Consider the following 27177-nt stretch of genomic DNA (forward strand, 5'->3'; position numbering starts at 1 on the left):
CTTTTGTTTACTGAACTGCCATGTGCACAGCAGCCTTTCCTGTCCTTATTTTCCCCCTGATTTCTTTTATTCTGCCTCTTCTTTACCCGTTGGAAACTAATTCGGTGTTCTTGCCATTGAGTTGGCCTTTGACCTACATGTTCTTTTTCCATCTTTGAATTTGTACCTGCCAGCGCTTTGGTTTATATTACTGCTGTTTTTACATCCTCTGCCCTGCCCCATGATTTAGGTTGTGAACTTTTTGAAAAGAAAGTCTGTATTTGTACTTACTATCGTGGAAGTGTGGTTAACGAGGCCTGTGTGGAATAGTTTGGTAACTACTGCTGTCTCCTTTTTCCCAGATCTGGAATAAGTAGCCATCTTTAAAATACATAACATAATTATACAAAACTCAAAAAAAAAAAAAACCATAACATGTAAGGAGGCATTTTTGAGAGACCTTCACATGTGTGATGAAAAGTGACTGAATATAACTGTGTGTGTGTGTGTGTGTGTGTGTGTGTGTGTGTGTGTGTATAGATGTATGTATCTCTGTTTGATGTTTCTCATCTGTACACTGTGGATCATCTGTCTGCATCCCTCTTATCCTGGATTTCTTAGTTCCGGAGAGCGTTCCCATGGACTTCTCTCCATCATTTTCATATTTTCTTCTTGATTTTAATTTTCAGAAGCACCTCTTTACCAGCATGATGTACCTGCTGTTGTGTATTGAATTTGAAAAATATTATCCAAAAGTAATCTTAGTCATATGGATCTCACACCCCACTTCACTTCTTTTCTAAAGAAAGTTGCATAAATCTTCACCTTTATCAGTTTATACTTCATTTTATATCGTGGAAGCAATATCATTTTAATTTTGCATAATTTTATGGAGGTCATAGAAGATGAGTTTACTGGTGAACCCTCCCCAGCTGTGTGGCGTGTTTGCCTTGACTGTCCCTGTTTGCAGTCAAGCTGCCCCTCTGCTCACACCATCATTTTTTCCTGTTGACCACCTGATATGGTGACGCTGAAGCTGCCCTTTTTATTCTAAGTGAAGCTTATATTCCCTTCATTATACACACACACCCCCCGCATGTTGCAGTGAAGAGACTGTTTGGTTTCATATGAAGTCAGTAAAAGGAGACAAAAGTGATATATTTCTAACTTTGTCAGAAGGCTAAAAATTCCTGTTTGGGAGGTTGGCTTTTAGGGATGTAAATATAGTCTAAAATTTTTCTAAATTGACATTTGAATGGCTTACTTAAATATCATTTAAGCGCACTGCAGCACTGTTTATGGAAGCAACCTAAGTGTCCACTGCCAGAAGAACAGGTAAAGAAGATGTGGTGCAGATATGTACAGTGGAGTATTACGCAGCCGTCAAAGAGTGAGGTCATGCTGTTTGCAGCAATATGGATGAACCTGGAGATCATCATACTGAGTGAAGTCAGGCAGAAAAAGACAAATGTCATATATTTATACGTAGAGTCTAAAACAAAATGAACAGACAAAACAGAAATAGACCCACAGACAGAGAAGAAAAACTTATTTTTTTCCCAAAGGGGAAAGAGGGGAGGTTAAAGTAGGAGGTTTGAGATTAACATATACACCCTCTATGTGCTTAGTTGCTTCAGTCATGTCCAGCTCTTGTGACCCTATGGACTGTAGCCCACCAGGCTCCTCTGTCCATGGGATTCTCCAGGCATGAATACTGGAGTGGGTTGCCAAGACCCCTCCTCCGGGGGATCTTCCTGACCCAGGGGTGGAACCTGTGTGTCCTGTGACTCCTGCATTGCAGGTGGATTCTTCACCACTTAGCCACCAGAGAAGCCCAACATATACACCCTACTATATAAAATACCTGGAGGAGGAAATAGCAACCCACTCCAGTATCTTTGCCTAGAGAATCCCATGGACAGAGAAGCCTGGTGGGCTACAGTCCAATGGGGTCGCAAAAAGTCAGACACAACTAAGTGACTAATGCTATATATAAAACAGATAACCAGCAAGGACCTACTACTTTATAATACACGGAATTTTACTCAGTATTTTATAATGACCTATAAGGGAAAAGAATCTGAAAAAGTATGTGTGTGTGTGTATATATATATATACACACGTGAAAAGTGAAAGTGAAGTCACTCAGTCGTATCTGACTCTGCGACCCGTGGACTGTAGCCCACCAGGCTCCTCAGTCCATGGGATTCTCTAGGCAAGAATACTAGAGTGGGTTGCCATTTCCTTCTCCAAGGGATCTTCCCGATACAGGGATTGAATCCAGATCTCTCGCGTTGCAGGCAGACACTTTAACCTCTGAGCCACCAGGGAAGTCCTGTCTACACACATATACATATATATATTCTGGGATCAGGGACAGGTAAAGGTGACTCACCTTTTATCTGAAAGTTTTTAAGGTGTGTTCACAGGGCATTTAAAGGGGGGAAAATGACTCCCCTTCAAGTTTATTAAGCAATAAAACATTGTTTAATTTCATTTTAGGTTAAACACTTTCATTATAAAGTTCCATAATAGAGTCACCCTCAATAGTAGGGGCCTAATATATTCTTGTTAAATGACTATCTAATAACTGTAAACTGTCAAATTGTTACTTGTTTTAAACTATATTTAGTGTTGCAAGGGCTTCCAAAAAGATTGCATTATTTGATCCTCATGTAATCTTATGGGTTAAGTGGAAGAGGGATGTTCTTCGTTTTACAGAAACCTAGTAGAATTGCTTACATATCACTGAAAGATGACTCCAGGGTTTGACTTTAGGACTTTCACTTCTAATTCCATGACTTTTATTCAATGCTCTGTTATTTTCCTATGTTTATCTGGAAATATTTCAGTACTTCTTATTACGATAGTTATTCATTTATTCAGCAGAGTTTTATTGAGGGCACAGTTCTAGGCCTTTGGCTGTATCTAAAGACAAGGTTTCTACTCTCAAGGAAGACTGTCAGTAAATAAGTTGATGAGGTAATTATTGTTCCTGTAATAATAATGATTAGCACATGGTAGGTGCTCAATAAATGTTTATTGAATGAATGAGTGAGCAGAGTGATCAAAAGGAAATATGAAGGAAGGTCTTTCTGGGACATGACATCCAAACCAGGGAAAGAGCATTTCAGATAAAAAGAGCACACAGGCAAAGACCCTGAGACAGCAGAGAGCTTGTTTTTTTGTTTTTTGTTTTTTTTTTTTTTAATTAATAATTTATTTTATTTTTGGTTGCACTGGGTCTCTGTTGCACACAGGCTTTCTCTGGTTGCGGCAGGCGGGGGCTCCTCTTCAGTGAGGTTCGGAGGCTTCTCATTACTGTGGCTTCCTTGTTGCAGATCACATGCTCTGGGGTGCATGGACTTCAGTAGCTGTGGCACACAGGCCCAGTAGCTGTGGTGCCCGGGCTTAGTTGCTCCACGGCATATCTTCCCAGACCAGGGATGGAACCCACGTCCCCTGCTATGGCAGGGAAATTCTTAATCCATTGCACGGCCAGGATAGTCCAAGCTTGGCTTATTTACGAGGATGCCAAAGATGGCCACATGAAATCAAAGAGAAAGGGATCAGTTACGTAGGGCCTGGTAGACCATGGTGAGCAATTTGAGTTGTACTGTCGTGTCGGGAGATAGCTTTCCACGCGTCTCGTGTTTCTGCACTGTCTACCCTTGTTCTGGATGGCCTTTTCAAGGATGGTTTGTATGGGCATCAGCCTTGGAAGATAGAGAGTGTCTCTGTCCAGAGCAATAATCAAGCACACTGTTGTCTAGTGTAGTAAAGACACCGTTTCCTCCTAGGGTAAAGGTCAGATGGGCTTACTGCCCATTGTTAAAGACTTAGGTTCATTAAAATCAGGGTTCCTCTCCTGCTAAACAACCCACTGCTGTGCAGGTGCCCTCTGGCCTCCTTTGTGTTAGCCGCCTTGTGGGAAGCTGATCCCCGAAATGCTGAAACTCTGGCTACTTGCGTTGCTATGGGTAATGAAGTCTTATCTCTGACCCAGGAGTCTCCTGTCTTCTGCCAGCATCCGCACAACTGTGGCAGGCTAACTCATTAACTTGAAATTAGGGCAAAATCTTACACCCTTCACATTTCTTAGCATCTCAGAACATGAAAAGTCCTGGGGGATATTCAGCAGAGGAATCAAATATAGTTCAAGTTTTTAAAAAGTCAGTGTGGCCACTGTGGAAAGTAATCATGGGTAGAAAGATGAATGAGGAATCTGGGGCAGCTGTCTTGAGAGAACAGTGGCTGAGACCGGTATGGTGACCGAGGAATTCTAGGTGGTCTTCAGGAGTTGGAATTTATAGGTCTTGACAGAATGGATATGGGATGTGAAAGAAAGGGGTGGAGAATAAATTTCAGGTTTTTGCTTTGAGGAAATGAATAGATAGAGGTAACTTGAACGGAGATGGAGAAGCTTCATGATGATAAATAAGCCTGTAAAAGGACTTATTTCTCTTGGCATCACCCCTTTAGCCTTTTTTTCCAATCACTTTATTTGCTTGACTCTGTTTAGAAGTTTTATGCTTACAGTTACAGGGAAAGGAAGAATAAGAACTTGTTTGAACAACTTAGGATCAAAGAACTACTGATATGTACGTTCCTGGGAAGAACATTTTTCTTGTGTCTTCACCAATTGTCAAGTTTGTTAATATTAAAAAATTCAAGTTCTGTAGTCCCTGAATAAGTGGGTTGTCTCAGTAACAAGAAATTAGGTTAGCTTGGGAGGATTTATTTTTCAAATAGGCATATTGATTTTTACCCAAAATTCATTATCTTCGAGTTTACAATGAAACTCTTTAGTGGGTTTCAAGGTTTTCTCTTTTTGACATTAAAGTAACACAGTTTTTTCTTATGTATTTTGGGTTTTTCTCATTTAATTCTCAAGGATAATGATTGTTCGCCTTGTGATCACAGAAACTTAATACAATAGGATGGGAGAAACAAGTGCCTGTGGATTAATTTATTCAGTTTGTCATTCTCACTGAAAAATTCCTTGGGATAACGTCTTGTCTCTTTAATGTCAAATGTGGATTTCAACAGCACCTGATTGCTTTTCATAAAGAAACTTAAAAAAAGCCTTGGCCCTAAAGAGTTCTTTTAAATGCCTTTCCTTTTCATCTAGTGGGATTTATCTTTGTGTGTGTGCTTTTCACATGCTTATTGTATTTACAAGGTGATTTTACATTTCTTAACCTTTTTGTATGGTGCACAGTTTTAAGCTGCAACATAGAACTTGACTGAGTTTTGAATTATCTTTGTATCATCCACCACATGTCCTCCTGGGCTTCCCTGGTGGCTTAGCTGGTGAGGAATCCGCCTGCATTGTGGGAGACCTGGGTTCAGTCCCTGGGTTAGGAAGATCCCCTGGAGAAGGGAACGGCTACGCACTCTAGTTTTCTGGCTTGGAGAATTCCATGGACTGTATGTATAGTCCATGGGGTTGCAAAGAGTCGGACACGACTGAATGACTGAACAACAATTTATACTCTACAGTGGAAAAACTTACTGCAGTTTAAAGATAAACTTAGAAAACGTGAGCTAAGATCACAAAATCATTAGTGATGATCATAAGACTTCTTCAGGCAGTGTGACTTGTTATTAAAGACCTCAGTAGACTCTGGAAATGCAGTTACAATGTAGTTATTTCTGACTTTTTGAGAAGATAAATACAGTATCTTTTGTTTGTTTTCTTTTTAGGGATACCCATCTTTTGAGGTTTATACTATTTTAACTCCCCCGCCCCCCACCTCCCCCACCCCTCACCATGGCTGATCCCAGGGAGTAGAGTGGTATTTAAGCTTCGCAGGATGTCTTGGTCCTTCCTTTTGGAATAGTATTATTCTCCTTTCCTATCCTGTGATATAAATTCTTTAAAAGGATTTGACATTTTATCACTGATTTGACGTTTCATGCCATGCACTAAGTCATGTACAGTTGTACCATATTTAGGCTGTGGTTGGAATTTCATGAATAGATTGCTGGTCTTCTCTCTCTTGTCCTCTGATTTCAGAACAAAACCAAACGTCAGTTAGTAGTAAGACTTTACCGGGGCCCTCCGAGGGCAGGTTTTACTGGTGACTGAATTGAACCAGCATTTGTTAGCCTATGGAATGTGATGGAAACTCTTCCCTAAAGGATTGCATTACTCTGGCAGTTGAAGTCTCAAGTATGGCCCAGGTTTGTGCCTCTGCCCTCTGTCCTTGCCTTTAGGAAGATTTTTAATACCTCTGGTTTGGGGCCTCTGTTCCTCCTATACCCTGGAAACCATTCTGGAAATGGTTCAGAGGCACAGAAGGAAGGAGTCTTTCCCTCAGAATCATTAACTCCATCTCTCCTCCCCGTGTTCTCTCATCTGTCTGAGGAATAGTAGAGGGCTCTGTCCGAAGCATCCGAGTCAGACCTGGCTTTGCGTTTGAGCCCCTGTTTGTTAGTTGTGTGACCATAGGGAACATGCTTAACCTTTTTATGCCTCAAAACTCAAATGTGCAGTTGAGGCTGAGCTAAACCACTGGGCTTTGTGGTTTGGTGAAGCACCGTGGTGTCTGTCAAGAAACTTGTGCGCAACGTTGCAAGTTCACGCTAAGCACTGGAGCCGGGTCAGTACTCGAAGCTGCTGTGTGTCCCTCTGGGATCCCACCCTCCTACCTCCTCTGGAGGGGACTGCTATCCAGAATTTTATGTTCAGCACTCCCTTGCTTTTAAAAATAAGTGTATCTGTACACAATATAGTAGTCCCCCCTTATCTGAAGTTTCTCTTCTTATGGTTCTAGTTACCTCTGATTGGCTGTGCTCTGAAAATATTAAATGGAAAATTCCAGAAATAAACATTAAATGGAAAATTCCTTTAAATGGAGAAGTTCATCAGTTTTAAATTGAACACTGTTTTGAGTAACGTGATGAGATCTGGAGCCGTCTCGCCCTGGATGTGAACCATCCCTTTGTCCAGCATATGGTCATCCCAGTTACGAGATTGACTCTTGTGAAACTGCAGTGCTGTTAAAGGGTCTCCTATTTTACTTGATAATGGTCTCCAAAGTACAGGAACAGCGATGCTGGCAATTTGGATGTGCCAGAGATGAAGGGCTTGCTTTAAGTAAAAAGGTGAAAGTTCTTGATGTTAAAAGGAAAGAAATACAAATTGAAGATCTGTGGCAACCCCATGTCAGGCGTTTGCTTACTTCGAGTCTCTGTGTCATATTTTGACAATTCATAAAATTTCAAGGCTTCCACCAGCAAAAAAAGGATTATGATTCCCTGAAGACTCAGATGATGGTTAGCATTTTTTAGCAATATTTTAAAATTAAGCTATGGTAATACATGGTTTTTTTTTAGACATAATGCTGCTGCTGCTGCTAAGTCACTTCAGTCCTGTCCGACTCTGGGCGGCCCCAGAGATGGCAGCCCACCAGGCTCCCCATCCCTGGGATTCTCCAGGCAAGAACACTGGAGTGGGTTGCCATTTCCTTCTCCAATAGACATAATGTTATTGCTCACTTAACAGACAACAGTATAGTATAGATATAACTTTTATATGCACTAGGGAACCAAAATGTATATGACTCCTTTACTGAGATACTCAGTTTACTGCTGGGGTCTGGAGCTGAATCTGCAGTATCAGATGTATCTGTGTAGGGGTCGGTACTATCCATGGTTTCAGGCAGCCACTGGGGGATGTGAATAGAGAATAGAAAGGGACTACTGTGTGTTTTTAGCTTTGCCTGTTTGGGCTCTGTGAAAATGTTGTCTCTGAAGAGTGCTTTATCACTGCCAGTGAGTGTAGAACTCTTGGATATCCGCCCATCTTTGCTGATGGGCATGGAGTTGGGATTACAGTTTGTTTTTTTTTGTTGTTTTTTTTTTTGGTGGTGGTGTCTGGCTGGTGTAGGGTGATTTTTTTTAATCTATGATTTTTTTTCCTTTTTTGTCTATCCTAGGCTTCCCTTTTACTGGTCCTTTAGAGCAAGGCTTCTGATACTGGGTCAGAGGTAGGGACAGTGTGTGACATCCCTGGGGGATGAATCCAGTAAGGAAATAGAAATTGATAGGAACCAGATACACCATTTTATAAGAAGGGAAAGGGGGGAACCAGGACAAATCTTACAGTATTGGATTGAAATTCAGGGTGCCTGTATGAACTCATGGTTTTCAGTAGACATGGATATAGAAAGAAATGAAGAAGTAAGTGTGTGTGCATTTAAGTGTGTGTTTCCATTCAGTTAGATGACCTTGAAATAGTGATAACACAATTGCAGTGTGCACACCCTGATCTTAGTTTCTAAACACCATTTTTCCCCACTGAAATGGTTGAAATTATCAGACCTAAAAATACACTTTTTTGGTAACTATCATCAAATAATTAATTTGGCCAAGAATTTTCAATGGACAGCAATCAAGTATTGGGTAAAAGTTTGTTGAGAATTAAGATATATTTATATAGTCTGAAAATACCACTTCAAAAAATACTTATTAATTACAAAGAGGAAAAGGGTCGCTTTACAGTGGGGAAATCTGGCACATAGCACCCTAATCAAGTAATTTAAGTTTGCACTATCAGTCAGGGGAAAAAAAAATGGAAATAGCATACCACCTGGTAGGGTACAACAAGAAGAAGGAACTCTTTTCTGGTATTCCTGCTGAAAAGTCATAACTTGAAACTAGTCATCAGGAGGTTATCAGACAAACCCAAAGGAAGGGACATGCTACAAAACTGGCCTGACATCCTCAAAATTGTTGAGGTCATGAAAGTCAAGGATAGTGTGAGGAATTCTCGATTGAAACAGAATATCGAGCTTTGAAAAGTCAGTGCAGTGTGACATCCTGGATTGGATCCTTTTACTAAAATGGACACTATGGGGTGGCTGGAGAAAGTCAAGTCTGTGGATTAGGTGACCGTACTGTGGATTTGGTGACTGTACTGTTAATTTCTGGGTCTTGATGGTCGTAGTTATTGCAGGTTTGGAGGAGAATGTCCTTGTTTATAAAAATGACTCAGCAAACTCTGTAGGGGTGATAGACCCATGATGTGATGGGTCAGACAGTAAAACATCTGCCTGCAATGCAGGAGACCCGGGTTCGATCCCTGGGTCGGGACGATCCCCGGAGAAGGAAATGGCAGCCAGCTCCATAACTCTTGCCTGGAAAATCCCATGAACGGAGGAGCCTGGTGGGCTACCGTCTATAGGGTCGCCAAAAGTTGGACATGACTGAGTGACTTCACTTTCTTTCTCAAGTAGTTTAGGGAAATTAAGTTATTCTAATCTTGCAGCCTTTTAAAAAATTTTTTTGGTAGGTTGGTCTGAGATTATTAAAGAGAACAGAGAAGACTTCTCCTGTGAGCTTACTTTTTCAAAACTGTTAGCTTATCAAGCCAGTCACATGTAAGGCTGAAGAGATTTCCTTTCTTGTGCTGTCTTGTCTGGCAACTGCCCTTCCTGTGCGGCTTCCTGTTATATCTCCATTTGTCTTTTGGTATTCCGGTTTATATTCATCATCTCCTTACTATGTTCTTTTCCCGGTTCATTATTTATTTCTCTTCACCTGTGTTTTGCTTTTAGTGACAAAAAGCAAAACACTCCTTTCCAGGGAAAGTATGATTTACAGAAACTTTGCACTTTCCTGTGTTGTAATTCAATGATAATGCTGTATTTAATTTCAACTTATTTTCTGTGTACTGTTCTTTTCTCCTCAATTCTCTGGTGAGCTGTTTAAACTTTTTGCTTCTTCTTTTTTCACCATACTGCCTCTGCCTTAGTGCTGAGCATGTTCATGTTCAGACTTTTAATAAAATATATTGGGCTGGTTGATTGCTGTCTTAGAATTTAAGTATTCAGAAAGTTTAAGCAGGTTTAGGGGAAATTGACGAATTCAGTGCTGTACTGATCCACAGTCTAGCCGTCTTGTGACTGTGTGTGTTAATGGTTAGCCCCCAGAGGTTTAGGATAAAGGCCCTAGTCTACAAATTTGTGTGGTTCTAGATAGGAGTAGGATGCTGTGGGGGAGAGGGTTTATTGTCAGAGCAGCCTTTTAGCTCAGAGAACATTCCATGTAAGTTATCTATTTGATAGAATCTGCCCTTCCTCCTTAGTACAAAGAATCACAGTGTAAGGCCTTGAATTGTGGACACACTGCACCCTCCACCCCAGCCCACCCCCTGCTTTCTTTGGTGGAACTAAATCCATCATAGGGCTTGTTTTCCTTAGATAGGTTGGAGGACAAGCTTTTCTTCAGCAGTTACACTAATTTTCATATTTCTCAGAATGATCGAGGAAAAAAGCTTTTAAAACCCAGAGTGGTAGTTACATTGCACTTAGAACACTCCCACACATACAGGCTTTTCTTCAGCATTTTTTTTTTTTTCCCTTGCTGCTTTTACAGTGTAGGTGGCCTTCTCTGGATTGCTTTGACAGGAAATTGAGCAACCTTTCTTTTTTGGAACAGAATATATTTTACTGCTGAGAGAGAAAGAAAAAAAAAGGAAATGTTTATGTTTTGAAATTTAATTATGAGTTTTTGTTTAAAGGCCGATTTAAGTCTAGAAAAATGAAAGGAGGGCTTAAATTTAAGATTGTGCACTAATATTTCTGAACCTTCCTATTCATTTTTGGATTTTCCTTTCTTCCTTCCCTGGAGAAAGAAAGGAAGACCCCCAAATTACTTTGCTTCATAAAGCTGGAGCCGTGGATGGATGTTAAGAGGTTTATCACTGCTGTTCTGCTTTTGTCTGAAGCTCTCTTCCTTCCCCAGGGGTCTTCTTTTTGTAGGGGAGGTAGGATGGGCTCTACACTGAGTTAACAGGCATCTTGAGTCTAGACTGTGTGTGAGCCCTGCCTTTGGGAAAGCATGTCATTCAGCAAACCTTCCTCATCATTTGGCTTGTTTTCGGATGCTCAGGGCTGGGTGGGAAGCTCCAGATTGGAACCCTGCCTTGGGCACATTTTCTACCTGGACCCCTGAACCCCCTGGTGCTTTGAGTTAGGAATGTGAGTCCACCCATCAGCTACCCAGGTGCTCGCTGCCTGGGGTGATTTGGGTGAGTTTGAGTGGTTCCTTGATAGCACTGGGGACTCAGGGAAAGAAATCAGACTGTAATTAGAATATAAGGAAATGTCGTCCAGTGGGAATGCAGCAGTCCTGGTGGAATCTTTCTAAGTGTGTTTGGAAATCACCTCCTTTCACTTGAGTTTGAGGTTGGCATGTTTGTTCCTGTAGCTAAGTAGGTTATAAGTGTCAGGTATGTCTTGTTTATGTAATTAGCTGGTTATAGCTTATTAATTAAGATTAAAAAAACAGAGTACATATTTCAAATATTTCAGGCTTCCTTTCCCATTCTGTATGTTTATAGGGCAGGCATGTAAAAACTGCAGGTTTTATTATCTGGGGTATCTGGTGCTCAGAATATTCTTTATAGGTTCTTTTTCCCACAGTCTTTGTCTGACGTTTATACCACTGGTTATGGTAGGGTAGGAAGGACCCATTGCAGGGTTTTCTGGAACTCTGTTCTGCTGTATTATGTAAGACCATAGTGCCGGGACTTGGTAAGCCCTCAGTGAGTGTTGTTTTGAATGCAGTTAACAAAAGTTTTGAAGTCCCTTTATATTTGGCGGAATGAGTGATGGGAGTCCAAGGTGACAGGTTTGGAAGAGAAACTTACCACCTTGTCTTCAATAGGAATTGGGAATATCTGTGAGTGAAATTAAGTTTTGATTCTTCTTACTCTTCTAGTCTTCCACTTTATATGTTAAGGAATAGGGTTTGGAAATTAACCCAGTTTGAAATAGTGTTCACTTCCCCAAACATTAAAAAACGGATTTCTTGGAAGCTCTTTTGGACGTGTGTAGTCTGACTTATTTTAATATTTTTAGAAATAGGTACATGTACTGGGACTTCCCTGGTGGCTCATACTGTAAAGAATCTGCCTGTAATGCAAGAGATGTGGGTTCGATCCCTGGGTTGGGAAGATCCTCTGGAGAAGGGAATGGCTACCTACCCTAGTATTCCTGCCTGGAGAATCCCGTGGACAGAGGAGCCTGGTGGGCTACAATCCATGGGGTTGCAAAGAGTCAGACGCCACTGAGTGATTAACACTTTTCACTTTTTTCACCGTGGGTTTTAATGTTGGGCGTGTTAAAGTGCCACATTCAATGTGCCAACAAATTTGGAAAACTCAGCAGTGGCCACAGGACTGGAAGAGGTCAGTTTTCATTCCAATCCCAAAGAAAGGCAATGCCCAAGAATGTTCAGACTACCACACAGCTGCACTCATCTCATACGCTTGTAAAGTAATGCTCCAAATTCTTCAAGCGAGGCTTTAACAGTATGTGAACCGAGAACTCCCAGATGTTCAAACTGGATTTAGAAAGGGCAGAAGAACCACAGATCAAATTCCTAACATCCACTGGATCATAGAAAAAGCGAGAGAATTCCAGAAAAATATCAACTTCTGCTTCATTGACTACCCTAAGGCCTTTGACTGTGTGGATCACAACAAACTATGGAAAATTCTTCAAGAGATAAGACTACCAGACCACCATATCTGCCTCCTGACAAACCTGTATGAAGGTCACGAACCAACAGTTAGAACCGGACATGGAACAATAGACTGGTTCCAAATTGGGAAAGGAGAATGTCAAGGCTATATATTCTCACTCTGCTTATTTAGCTTCTATTGCAGAGTACATCATGCAAAATGCTGGGCTAGATGAATCACAAACTAGAATCAAGATTGCAGGGAGAAATATCAATAACCTCAGATATGCAGATGACACCACCCTTATGGCAGAAAGTGAAGAGGAACTAAAAAGCCTCTTGATGAAAGTGAAAGAGGAGAGTGAAAAAGTTGGCTTAAAGCCCAACATTCAGAAAACGAAGATCATGGCATCTGGTCCCATCACTTCATGGGAAATAGATGGGGAAACAATGGAAACAGTGACAGACTTTATTTTCTTGGGCTCCAAAATCACTGCAGATGGTAACTGCAGCCATGAAATTAAAAGACGCTTACTCCTTGGAAGAAAAGCTATGAGCAATCTAGACAGCATATTAAAAAGCAGAGACATTACTTTGCTGACAAAAGTCCGTCTAGTCAGAGCTATGGTTTTCAGTAGTCATGTATGGATGTGAGAGGTGGACCATAAAGAAGGCTAAGCACTGAAGTTTTGATGCTTTTGAACTGTGGTGTTGGAGAAGACTGTTGAGAATCCTTTGGACTACAAAGAGATCCATCCAGTCCATTCTGAAGGAAATCAACCCTGAATATTCATTGGAAGGACTGATGATGAAACTGAAACTCCAATATTTTGGCCACCTGATGGAAAGAGCTTAATCGTTAGAAAAGATCCTGATGCTGGGAAAGAATGCAGGCATGTGCTACAGTCCATGGGGTCGCAAAGAGTCAGACACGACCGAGCAGCTGAACAACAACAATGTATGTCTGATGCCTGCAGCCACAGGAAATGTCTTATGATTCTAGTAGAGTTTATATAGAACTTATATGAAAGGACCAGCGAGAGGACTGTGGAATTTCTAAATCATCAGAGTATTTGGTTGCTTTGGAACAGATTTCTCTGTCTCATCACTGTTGACATTTTGGGCTGATAAGTGTACTGTCCTGAACCTTATAGATTGTTTAGCAGCGTCCCTGGCTTCTACCGATTAAATCTGGTAGTGTATATCCCCTTCCTCTGTTGTGAAACCAAAAATATTTTCAGACATTGCAGGGTGTCCCTCAGGGTATAGAACTGCCCCTTGTAGAGAACCGCTAGGCAAGTCTATCACCAGCTACATCAGAGTCACCTTGTTGGGGGCACTTCTTAGTCATACAGTTTCCTGGGTTTCTCCCCAGACTCCCTGATCAGAGTATGTGGGGTGAGGTCCTGGATTGGCAATCTATGTAGAGATTGAATAGTCAGGTTTAAGAATTTGTTATGCAAAATGACACAAAGGAACTTACTTACAATACAGAAAGAAAACAGAAAGAGACTCTCAGACATAGAAAATGAATTTATGGGTTGCTGGGTTGGGGCGCGGGGCATGGGATGGTTAGGGAGTTTGGGATGGTCATGTACAAACTGCTGTATTTAAAATGGATAACCAACAAGGACCTGTTGTATAGCACATGGAACTCTCTCTGCTCAATGTTAATGTGGCAGTGTGGACAGGAGGGGAGTTTGAGGGCGAATGAGTACATGTATATGTATGGCTGAGTCCCTTCACTGTTCACCTGAAGCCATCACAGCCTTGTTAATGGATTATACCCCGATTTTGTGGTATATAAATGTAAATTTTATATTATACAATACAAAAAGTTCAAGAAAAAGAATGTGTAAATTGAAGTGGCTATTGGTTGGCTTAAATTTAGATACATGTTGACTACACGTAAAGAGATTACAAATTAAAGAGGGTTTTAGAGGGAAAGTATAACATTTCGCAGTTACGACTTGATTGGTAGCTATGATTTCCCCCTTTATTACTATTTTCAAAATTTGAGAATAATCTGATCATACTGAAGTTCATAATTATTTTACTCTAGGTTTTGTGAGAATACCTCAAGTTGGAATTGGAAGGAAGATTTACCACGACTTTGAAGTGGAATCAGGTGAGTTGGTAGATTAGTTACAAAGGATCACTGAACTCAGAGTTTATTGTTAGAAAACCTGCCACTTACAGCAAAATTTTGATTTGGTAAATGTGGATTCTGTATCTTTCCCCACTGTTTTTTCCTCCTCTGTTGTTCTATAGCTGAGAGGCAGAAACGAGGAAGACAGGAGATTCTTGGGGCAGTTTTTAGTCATTGATTTCTGAATTCAACATTTTCATCATTATAGAGTAAATTATTTTTCTGGCAACTTAGTAATATTTTTGTTACATGACTATTTTCATTCCATCAGCATTTCAGAACATCTGTGTTTCCTAAAATTTGATGGGAGGTTGTAGCCTAACCTGTGTCTAAATAAGAATTGTGTTAACCCTGATGCATTAGTTTATAATATGAAACACCAAGCTCCTGAAAAATTAAGAGATGGCTGGATGAGCTGTTGGATTGACATTCGCCATTGATTCAGAGTGATTGCCTTTGTTTACTGCTGGGTAGAGACCCAGTTCTGTCCTGGGCTTATCCCAAAGTTTAGTGGATATTTTTTGAACGCTTTATTTCAGTTGTCAAGGGACATTCTCATTGAACAAAATAACAGTTTAATTTGATAGAAAGAGACTTTTCTATAGGCTGAAATGCTGTAATATGCTAAGCTCCTAAATTCAGATAAAACAAGTGATTTGGCATTAGGTAGGTTGCTTTGGTTTTGTTACTTTGTACTTAACCTTCTTCTTAGCCAGATGCTGAAACAATGAATTTGGAATTTTTTTATCCACTGCTTTGTCATAGCATATTGCCTAAGGAGCCAGCTTTTCTGGAGTACTGCTTTCTATGAAGGACGGTCGAGGTTATCTGAGCATCTCACCTCTGCAAACCTTTGTGCAGAGCTGAGGGCTTCTTTTCAGATGCCCGCTGGGTAATTGGAGCACTGATTTCAAAGTGGCTTGCTATTTCTGACCTTCTTCGAATTTCAGGAAGAGAAAGGGGAAAATGATTATCTCTGAAAATGTTTTTCAAGTACATTAGGACACTTTCCTGTTAGCATTGATTTGACCATTCCCAGAATCATTCTTTAAGAGGTGGGAATCCAAGAAAGATTTTTAGATCTCTGTGATTTTTAACTGTTTGAAGAGCTCGAGTTTTTTTTTTTTTTTTTTAATCAGTAACAAAACTGAATAACTACTTTTGAGAATGTAGCTCTTTGGAACCATCAAAAACTGCTGAATGGTGAAGCAAACAGCCTGCAGGGCTGCTCCACGTAGGGAGCTGTAGCTCATGTACTTTGCAAAGGACAAAAAAAAAATCAGTGCATGTTGTCGAGCGCCCTCTGGTCCTCGCCTCAATCTTGGAAGTTCTTTTTCAGGATTTACTTTCTTTTCCCTCCTCAGTACCTGTGTACTATTGAAATGTGCACCTTCAGTGCACTCCCTGTATGTCTTAAAGTATTTTAAACATTCTTAAATAAGGATCAGTTCCGGGTTGGTACACTTGAATGACAGTTAGTGTTAAGTTTGAGAGTTACTGTGAGGCCAAGCTTGTGTAGCTTTTATGGTGGAGCAGCCATACCCTGTCTTTTGATTTCGGTTGAATTTTTAATGGTGGTCATACCTGATGATGCTGGTACAGGATGTCTGTTAGGTGAGGTGGGAGAGTCTTCGCTTATGCATTCATACACGCTGGAGCTACTCAGACGGCAGCGGGGAAGAAGCCGTGATGGAACAGCTCTCCAGACCTGCTGGTGGCCTGACTGTGGCTTTCGAAATCCATACTCCTTTCTTAACTTCTGTTTAAGGAATATCCAAACCATTCCCTTCCTGCAAGATAAAAATCCAGAAAGGCAGAAAATACCCAAGAAAACCCAAACTCACAATACCTTGTACTGTACTTTATATGTGGTCCTGTGTGTATCTGGGAGAAGGAAAATGGCAACCCACTCCAGTATTCTTGCCTGGAGAGAACCCCATGGACAGAGGAGCCTGGCAGGCTGCAGTCTGTGGGTCACAAGAGTTGGACATGACTTGGTGACTAAATCACCACCATGTATATCTTATTAAGTGCATCATTTTTATACTTTTTATTCATGCTTTGAGTAGTGTTGTTCTGGAATAGAACTGAGAAAGCATACTTTTTTCCTTTCCTTAAATTAAAAAAAAAAAAGCTGTGTTTTTTCTAAATACCCAATGAGAAACAGTAATGTTAATCGAAAGTGATCTCTTTACGCTAAAAACATTTGAAACATTCGAATAATTTTCTCCAGTATATTTTTCTTTGGATTTTTCCATTCTTGTATGGACAGTTATTTACTCATAGCTGAGTGAGATAGTACTTACATTTTTCCCCTTTGTTTCAGTGTGGTTATTGGATGCTGGGCTTCTGCTTTTCATGAGAGAATAACAAAGGATTTTTTTAAAAAAATAATTTGTTTATTTTTAACCTTGCTAGGTCTTCGCTGTTGCATGGGCTCTTCCCTCGCAGTGAGCAGGGGCTGCTCTCTCGTTGCGGTGCATGGACTTCTCGTTGCAGTGGCTTCTTTTGTTGTGGAGCAGAGGCTGTAGGGTGCCTGGGCTTCGGTAGTTGCAGCATGTGGGGCTCAGTTACAGGCTCAATAGACGTGGCACACAGGCCTGGTTGCCGCGTGGCATGTGGGATCCTCCCATGTCAGAGATCAGACTTGTGTCTCCTGCGTTGGCAGGCAGGTTCTTTACCACTGAGCCTCCAGGGAAGCCCCTGAGAAAATTTTATAAAGCTCTCCACTTTGTCTTCTTTTTTTTTTCTTCAAAATAAAAAGAACACTGGTCACATTTACTTAGACTAATAGCTTGTGGATATGAAACACAAAAGTAAAGACATCCATTTTGTTGTTTTATGGGAAGTCCCAACCTTTTCGTAAATGTAAAAAGGAAAGCAAAAAAAGTTAGTGATTCTCCTAGACTTTCCTCGGTGTTCTGTGGAGTGGTAGCAAGAAATGTAATAATCAGAATGCCTTATCATCAGGATGATAGACTGTTGATAGTAGATTCACAAATGAGTTAAAAAATGGAAGCTGGGAAAACGTTTTCTCCCTGGCTGGCTATACTGTAGATTCCTGTCTCATCCACTGAGCACCCTGTTTTCTCATTATTTCTACAAATTATGTCTACCTTAAAACATGAGAGAACTGCTCTTCAGATCCAGTACAGTTTCCTCTTTAAACATAGCCCAGAGACAGACGGTAGATTAACTAATGACAGGAGTTTGAATATATTAATGCAAAGAAGAGCTCAGATATTTACCTGAGTAGATTTGTTAGATTCTGAGGCTCATCCTGAATTGGAGTTTCACAGTGGGATTGAGGGTACAAAAGGGAATCAATATTTTCAAATATATGCCAGTTTAAATTTTATTTTTTTAATCTTTATCTTTTTCTGAATTTTTACTTTGTATTGGAGTATGTACATGCATGCTTATCACTTCAGTCACGTCCAGATCTTGGTGACCTCATGGACTATAGCCCACCAGGCTCATCTGTCCATGGGATTCTGCAGGCAAGCATACTGGAATGGGTTTCCACGCCCTCAATCCCAATCTCCTAATTGATCCGTCCCCCATACCTCTCCCTTTTAGTAACCATAGGTTTGTTTTTTAAGTCTGTGAGTCTGCTTCTGTTTTGTAAACAAGTCATTTGTATCATTTTTTTAGATTTTTTTCAGAGAAATACTAGCTGAAATTTTATTAACTAAAAGTGAAAGTCGCTCAGTCATGTCCGACTCTTTGCGACCCCATGGACTGTACAGCCTGTGGCATTCTCCAGGCCAGAATACTGGAGTGGGTAGCCTTCCCCTTCTGCAGGGGATCTTCCCAACCCAGGGGTTGAACCCAGGTCTCCTGCATTGTAGGTGGGTTCTTTACCAGCTGAGCCACCGGGGAAGCACGTTAAGTGAAAGCTAACTATAATGTAATACGAAGGCAATAAAAATTTAGAGTAGCGTGAGAATGAGTGCAGAGTTTTCCTTTTATCTTTGGCCATGACTAGTTTGACTTGAATTTTGTATGCCAGGGATCACTTCAACATTATTTGATTATGCTAATTTGTTATTTAAAGGCTTCTTCTTTGTTCTTAAAAAAGAAAACATTTTAACAGCCTGTAGAACTGTTGTGTGACCCCTTCACATTTGCTAATCCTAGCATCACCTGTTTCTTTTCAGTCCGAAAAAGTTTTCGCTGAATTCTTAACCGTTATCTTTAGAACCTGAGAATACAGTTTCCACATCTAATAGAGCATTGCCTCTTCTGAATTCATTCTAGGGATGAATAGAACACATGGGAACAGGAATTAAGTTATCTTTGGAGCTGTGTCTTATTTCTTAGTACCTGCTCATATTCTCAAGGCCCTGGATTTGTATGGATTCAATTCTTTACAATGATACCATGTTACCCACTTTGTTGACTGTCTAATAAATTAAAATTTGCTCATAAAGATTTGAGCTTCTTACATAAAGAATCAGAGAATAGAGAAGCAAGAACACGAACTGTGTGTGAGCGTGAGTGGAGGTCAGGGTAGGAAGTGTGCAGAGCTCTGCTCCGTTCCTGCCTCCCCTTCCAGGCTTGAACACTAGGGGCGAAAGTGTTCTTGAACACCTGGCTTCTGGGAGTGGATCACAGCATGGAATGGGAGGTGAAGCTTGGGGAGAGCTTGCACCTGCCATTTCTTCATGATACCCTGGTGCTTCTCAAAGGGCTTTGGAAACTCTTAGGTGGTGGAGTCTTAATTTAAAACCTGGGCTTTGTTTTAATGTTTGTCAGGGAAGCCTGGTGTGCTGCAGTCCATGGGGTCGCAAAGAGTCGGACACGACTGAGGGACTGAACTGAAGAATCTTTTAGATATAAAAAGAAATCGTAAATGTCTTACCAGTGTTTGAGTGGCTTTTGTCAAAATCCCATAAAAGCCAAATTCATATCGTATCGCAGGTGAAGTCTTATGTGTAGCGATATCCAGTAATGCTGTGCTTTGGGCATTTTGGTACTCCTCCTGGGAGGAGGGCTTTATTATGTCTTTTTGAAAATGGCTTTTAAGCATTGAAGGCTTGAAGAACTACCATGTTCTGTGCAGTTCACATCTGCGTGGAACATGCTAGAGTTTCTAGTGAGTCTATGAGAGGTTTGGGTGTACAGTCCTTCCAAATAACATCAGCCTTTTCAGAGCAGGGGATGTTTCTCAAACTGTTGTCTGTCTCTGCACATGGCTAGCTCTGTGTTCTTCCTGTAATGGTTTCCTTAATGAAAATGGACCGATCAGTGCTCTGGAGGCGTCTTCAGTAGGTAAATAATGAATGGTTGCTCAAAAACTAATAGACTTTGATTTTTTTTTTCATGGAGTCATTAAAAAAAAAAATCTAACTCAATTCAGTGACTGACTGCTTTCTGCTACCGACTGATGTTTTTCTCCCCAGTCAATTGGAAAATTAATGGTTTGAGAAATGGACCAGGTAACATTTGATGGGTAGAGGGACCTCTGGGCGTGTTCTGACCTTAAAGCTTTCATGGTTACAAGCAGTAGGATATTTATTCTACTGCTATTGCCACTTTTTTTCTCTCTGAATTTATTAGTGGAAAAGTTAATTAAGTGTATACCTATTTAATGCCTAATATATAGAGAGAGCTTTTTGCTTCGTGTTGACTAGGAAAAAAACACACACACCAAAAGAAATGCTTTGTGTTTTTCTGGAGGGGGAGATAAGATATAATGAAAAATTGTCATACTAAATAATCAAATGTAATTAGGCCTTTAGTGGAAGTATATGTAAAATGCATTTAAGAGTCAGCAGAGGGAGAATTAAAATCCACAGAGGTGGCATCATTAAAACTGGCATTGAGAGACCTATCCATCTTTCCATCCATCCATCCATCCATCCATCCATCCATTTACCATCCGTCAATACATCTCCCCAAAGAGTAACATTTGTTTCTTCAAATAATCAAAGTAATTCATATTTACTGTGTAAAATCTGGATGTTTGTAAAAGGCCCAGATGTCAAAGTAAAAATCGCCCAATTCCCACCAGCTCACCCATCTGCTTCCACCAGAGACAGCTATGCTGCTGCTGCTAAGTCGCTTCATTCGTGTCCGGCTCTGTGTGACCCCATAGACGGCAGCCCACTAGGCTCCCCTGCCCCTGGGATTCTCCAGGCAAGAACACTGGAGTGGGTTGCTGTTTCCTTCTCCAATGCATGAAAGTGAAAAGTGAAAGTGAAGTCGCTCAGTCATGTCCAACTCTTAGTGACCCCATGGACTGCAGCCTACCAGGTTCCTCCATCCATGGGATTTTCCAGGCAAGAGTACTGGAGTGGGCTGCCATTGCCTTCTCCGAGAGACAGCTATACCTGCAAGCATTTTCACTTTTTATTTGTGAGCTTTTTCAAACAAACAGGACAGCACAGCAAGCTCCCATATACCCATCAATCTAGCTTCAACAAGTACAGGCATCTTACCTTTCTCATTCACTTATCTTCTTCCTGTTTTTATGGTTTAAAAACTTTGTGTGTGTGTGTATTTTAAAGCACAGACCGAATATTGTACCATTCAATCTATACAAATATCACTAAGTATTTTTTTTTTAACAGAAAATGACTTTAAAGTGAGTCACAATATCATTTCCCTTAATGAAATGAATGATTATGATTTAATACTATTTATGTCTAGTCTGTCCTAGAGTCCATGTTCACCTTCCTCCTTTGTCTCAGAATTGTCATCTTACAGTTTGTTGGGATCAGGATCCCAGCCTGAGGAACGCATTGCACCTGTCACTTTAAAGACTTTCTTAATCTGTAACACTGTCCCTTGTTTCCTTCTTGTTCGTGTAATTTATTGTAGAAGAAACTGGGTCATTTGCTTTTTAGGATTGCTAGCATTTTAAGAATTTTCTTTCATTTTTGTCCTATGTGACTGTATGTTTTAAAAGCACAGCTGGGATCATGTTTTGCATGCTGTTTTTAACAATAATATAAGGAGGATATTTTGTTATTTTTTACTCTGTGATTATTTTTTCTTTTCTGTTAAATCTTATGGCATTAAAATAACTAAAAATGAGAAAGATGCATTCGATTGTATTTAAAGTAAATCTTACTTTGATTATATGCAGTTTTACAACAAATTGGTTATTTCTCTTTTTCAGAAATGCATGGTTGTATAAATGAGGTGGTTCACTGACAGGGTCGCAAATAAAGAAAGTAAGTGGTGCCCATGCAAGGCCCTGATGTTCTGGAGAGTCCCTACCAGAGGGGGACCCTCTTTGTTATTGTTAGTGTAAGCTGATCTTTATTAAAAGTTAGCTTTGCATTCTCACATTAATGTTTGTCGCTGGTGGAAAGGATTCTTAGTGGTTAAAAGGGAGCATGACTGTTTTCATTTAGTGATGTTAACATAATTTTGTCATTTCTACATTAGGTCCTTTTTCAGTTACTGTCAAAAGTTTTTAAGCTGGGAAAAGAGTATGTATACAGGCTCCCACCCGTAATGATGTGTTATACCAGCTGAAGCTTCATGTGGCCATTAAGTTGACAGTCTTCTATTCTTCATCAGATAAAACCCCAGCTTTATTCATGATGTTTTGGTTGCTCCTGGTAGTTTGTCTTCTTTTATACTTAATTAGATTTTAATTTAGCAGTGTTTGTGGAGATATCTGCAACACAGAGATATTGTGCCTTATTCTATAATCCTGCTATTTGATAACCCAGTAACATCCTTGCAAGGTGTTTTTTTTTAAATTAACTTTTTAATAAAAGTAATAAATGAGTTTATAAGATTTATTCCCTGTCTACTCTTGCTGGTTCCCCAGAGGCAAACACTTTGTTGGTTTGGTGTTTATAATATAAATGTATTTTGTGTTTTTCACGTTAACATGTTTCAGGGGATCTGTCCGTGCTGGTTGAAATAATCTAGTTCATCGTTTTAAACTGCTGCTTATGTCATGTGGACTAATCATGGGAAAATACCATAGTTTTTCTGCCATTTTCCTATTGCTGATCTTCTATATTGTTTCCAGTAGTTTCTGATTACAAATGAGGTTGCAAAGAATATCCTTGTCCTTGGCACTGTGTACGTGGGCATATGTTTCTCTAGGCAGTTGTCAGGTCATGGGGTATTGTAATAGATACTCCCAAATTGTTTTAGTACCAGAGTGGCTCCCATCAGTAGAGAGGGTTTAATCTAAATATATGTTCTTTAATTTCACATACTTATCTAGAGAAATGGGATGGGGCAGGGGCTAAATTTGAACTCATTACCTTCTAAATTTGGTTATAAAGTTTTAAGGCTAGTTTTATTTATTGGACTCTCTTGCTGCCAGATGTGAATTTATACATACGGAATTCTACAGTTAAATAATGACAGGTAAATTGTCATAATGGCTGTTGAGCTTTTGTATAGAAATAACAGCTCATTTTAGAATCTGCATTGAGGACTATGTTCAGTGCTTCTGAGGATGGATGGCTCCTTCAGTTTACTGCTCACCCCTGTTCTAACTGCTAAGGAATGTGTTGAATGTTCAGGGTAACACCTACCTCGTAATGGACTCTGCAGGAATGCATAATTAAAGAGAGCCGCTGCTGGCACAGGAAGACATAGCATTCTTTGTTCTGTGGTTTCCCTTGAAGGACTTCTTAGAGAACACTCTTCAGAGTAAAGAACGTTCTATGCCCTTTCCTTTCCTTTGTGTGGCATGACAGGGAAGATAGATTCAGTTCCTTTATTCCTTTGCTCTCTTAAGAAAAGAATATAGCCATTATTTTATTAGGTGGTTATGTTCAGGAACTCGGATTTTTTAAGTCAGTTTTAATATTGTTGTTGTTGTTTAGTTGCTAAGTCATGTCTGACTCTTTGCGACCCCATGGGCTATATCGCCTGCCAGGCTCCTCTGCCCATGGGATTTCCCAGGCAAGAATACTGGAGCAGGTTTTCATTTCCTTCTTGCTCTGGGGGATCTTCCCAATTCAGGGATTGAACTCAGAGCTCCTGCACTGGCAGGCAGATTCTTTACCACTGAGCCACCTGGGAAGCCCGTCTTAGTATCATGCCCCATCTTTCTCCACAGTAGTTATCATGCATATTCTTTTTAATGTCTAAAAAGCCCTGTAACCAGAGGTCCCATCGGGATGCTGAGCCTCTCTTTCTTCATCTATCAAATGGGCTCCTAAGACACGCACCTCGAAGGGTTATAGGGTGTTCGGTGCCAGCACAGTGCCTCTGAGGAAGTGAGCTGTCCAAATCACGTGGTCTGCCCTTCCCCTGAAACATACGAGGAAACCAAGCCTCGGAGTGTGAAGTGACGTACATTCTCCCCTTCAGTTTGTCTTAATGGCTAAGATAATCTCTGCCGCACATCACGTCACACTGTGTCTCTGCTTCTTGAGGAAGTACAGTGGTAGCTCCCACGCACATCTTTGCTTCTTGCCTGGCATTTCCTTTCCTTCTCTCCACCTGTCAGGCATCTTTCCCTCCTCTGAGACGTGTTCAAGTTCCTCTACTGAGGGAGGCTGTTCCGGCTCACCTGACAGATGGATATTATCTCATGTCCTCATCCCCTGAGATGTGTCTTTCACTGTAGACATTTGAGCTCGTTTGAAGGTTTCTTGGAAAACTCTTCTCTCTCCCCATATTATATAGAAAGCACCTGTACCATAAATGCTGGTTATTTAGGGGGAAATAACTGCTTTAGAAGACAGCTATATTTGTTAGCAGCACAATGTTATTTCTGTGTTTTGAAAGGGAAAATTTCAATGGAAAGAGATAAGCTCTGAATGTGCATCACACCATGCTTTTATCATGCTGCTGCTGCTCACAGACCTCTGTTCTGCCTTTTACACAATCATCTTTCAGCTCAGTCAGTTTGAACTAAGGATTATGTTAAATAAACAAGAACAAAACTCTCCTCTGATCGATCATGTATCATTGCCTATGGATAAGTTTGCCTGTGACTTTCCCCCAGTGTTCCCATCTTTTTTTCTGTGCTGTAAAAAGTGGTCAACAAAATAAGAGTAAAATAAAAAGATCAAGTAGAAATATGCACCTGTAAGGATAGCTTGCAGATGATATATGTGGACTAACCAGTACATAAAAGTGCACGTGAAAGCCAAGTTAGAAACTTTTTTAGTCTTGAATATGAATGAAGGCACAAGTCAGTGAATGTTTCATTGTGCAGCATACATATTTTAATTTCATTTCAACAAGTTGAATAAATCCTTTTCCCCTTGACTTGAGAACTGCTCATATATGACGCTGGCTCATATGTAGGCCACTCTGGAAATAGGGAGAAAGTAATGTGGGTAAGCTTCTTCTCCCAGTGCACAGACCAAATGGGTCTGTTGATGTGTGAGTTTGTGTGAAAAGACTGCAGTGCCTTAGTTTATATTTGGGGTGTGAAGAGATCCAGAAGGAGCCTTAACTGTCATCTGTGCATTTTGTACCTTAAAAAATAAGGGTTCATAGAGATCAGTGTCTGCCCCGTGTTTTATTGCTTTATGGTGTGGAGTGTAGACTTAAGGCTCTGAGTTGGTGGAAATGGAACAGCACTCCTCATGCTTTGGGGACAAATTCATTAGCATTCCTTTACTCATTCAAGGACCTCAGAATATTTCCTAAGTCATTTGTCTTTTGTCTTTTGAATGTTTGGAAAATTAGATGTTGATGGGGTTGGAGGCTAGGATGTTTTTCTTTGGACACTCTGTTTTAAAAAAATTTTATTGAAGTATAGTTGGCTTGCAGTGTTATATTAATTTTTTCTGTGCAGAAAAGTGATTCAGTTTTTTTTTGTGTGTGTTTATATATATATATATATTCTTTTCCATTATGGTTTGTGATAGAATATTGACTGGAGTTCCCTGTGCTACACAATAGGACCTTGTTGTTTATCCATCCTATTATGTATAGTAGTTGACTTCTGCTAACCCCAAACTTGCATTCCTCTCCCCTCCCTCTTGGCAACCACAAGTTTGTTCTCTATATATAAATCTATTTTTGCTTTGTAGATATGTTGATTTGTCTTGTGTTTTTGATTCCACATATAAGTGACACCATCTGGTGTTTTTCTTTCTCTTTCTGACTTCATTTAGTATGATAATCTCCAGGTCCATTTGTGTTGCTGCAGATGGCATTGTTTCATTGTTTTTGATGACTGAGTAATATTCCAGTGTGTGTGTGTGTGTGTGTGTGTGTGTGCGTGCGGGCACGTGTATGTACATACATTTTTCTCTGGATATATGCCCAGCAGTGGGATTACTTGATCATATAACAACCCTATTTTTAGTTTTTTGAGGAACCTCCATACAGTTTTCCATAGTGCCCGCACCAATTTACATTCCCACCAACAGTGTAAATAAGTGATATTTATCTCTGAAAAGCATTTCACGGCCATTCTGGAAAACATTTTTGAAAATCCAAGGGTGTTTCACCTTTTCAAGTCTTGACATTAATTATGCCTAACTTTTACCGTAAGGGCTTCATTTTATCTTTATAGTCTTGCAGCTCCAGTACAGAGCGAAATGTTGGAGGGTCATTTATCTAACATGCCTCCATGTTCCTAACCAAATCACCAGTGAGAAGCACTTCACCCATCTCTGCTCCTTGCTTCCCTTTTCCATATCATTATGAACTAAGGATCAGAGGAAACTCCTAGAACTGTTTGGATATTTGAAATACAAAATTCCATACTAATGAAAAATTGAGCCTCATCATTTCAGTCTCATTGATTGAACTCTTACCGTGTGGCAAATACTCTCCAGAGTCCTTGAGGACAGAGCTGAGCTGGCTTGGCCTCCAGCTTTAAGGACCTAAAACCTAGCAGGTGAGGCAGGTATGCGTTTAGGTGCAGTAATGGAAGTATTAGAAGTGCTGAAGCAATATGTGTACCCTTGGTGTTTCTCATTAGCAGTATGTAGAAGGATATGGATGCCATGAATGATGAAAGTACAATCACAAAGTAATTAGGTTTTTTAAAATTAAATCTAATGTTTCAAATAATTATTACATGCCCATAGAGTAAAATCCAAAAGGTTACACAGTGAAGCTAAAGTGTGTAGATTTTATTTGGATTTCATCAGTTTTTCTGCTGATGCCCTTTTTCTCTTCCCGGATCCAATCCAGAAATGTCATATTGCATTTAGTATGTATGCTTTTTAAAGTTTGAAGTGAAGTTGCTCAGTCGTGTCCTACTCTTTGTGACCTCACATTGTAGTGGCTGCAGTCACCATCTACAATGATTTGGGAGCCCCCCCAAAAATAAAGTCCCTGCAGATGGTGACTGCAGTCATGAAATTAAAAGATGCTTACTCCTTGGAAGGAAAGTTATGACCAACCTAGATAGCATATTAAAAAGCAGAGGCATTACTTTGCCAACAAAGGTCCATCTAGTCAAGGCTATGGTTTTCCAGTGGTCATGTATGGATGTGAGAGTTGGACCGTGAAAAAAGCTGAGCTCCGAAGAATTGATGCTTTCAAACTGTGGTGTTGGAGAAGACTCTTGTGAGTCCCTTGGAGTGCAAGGAGATCCAACTAGTCCATTCTAAAGGAGATCAGCCCTGGGTGTTCTTTGGAGGGAATGATGCTGAAGCTGAAACTCTAGTACTTTG

General features: G+C 40.3%; 1 protein-coding gene across 16 annotated transcripts in view; it reads left to right on the plus strand.

The window, feature by feature from the left end:
* Positions 1-27177, plus strand: part of SIPA1L1 (signal induced proliferation associated 1 like 1) — a 502483-nt gene that overhangs the window by 188759 nt on the left and 286547 nt on the right. For 11 of the 16 annotated variants that reach the window (XM_060418233.1, XM_060418234.1, XM_042252712.2 and 8 more), the window contains one exon: positions 14516-14581. The exons of 3 other annotated variants lie outside the window; for them this stretch is intronic. The gene's annotated coding sequence lies outside the window, so the exon portion shown is untranslated. Of the gene's footprint in view, positions 1-14515; positions 14582-21728; positions 21784-27177 lie in introns of all 16 variants that reach the window. 2 more of the 16 variants (XM_042252709.2, XM_042252708.1) reach the window with 1 other exon arrangement.

Source organism: Ovis aries, chromosome 7, assembly GCF_016772045.2.
Source record: "Ovis aries strain OAR_USU_Benz2616 breed Rambouillet chromosome 7, ARS-UI_Ramb_v3.0, whole genome shotgun sequence".
Lineage (NCBI taxonomy): Eukaryota > Metazoa > Chordata > Mammalia > Artiodactyla > Bovidae > Ovis > Ovis aries.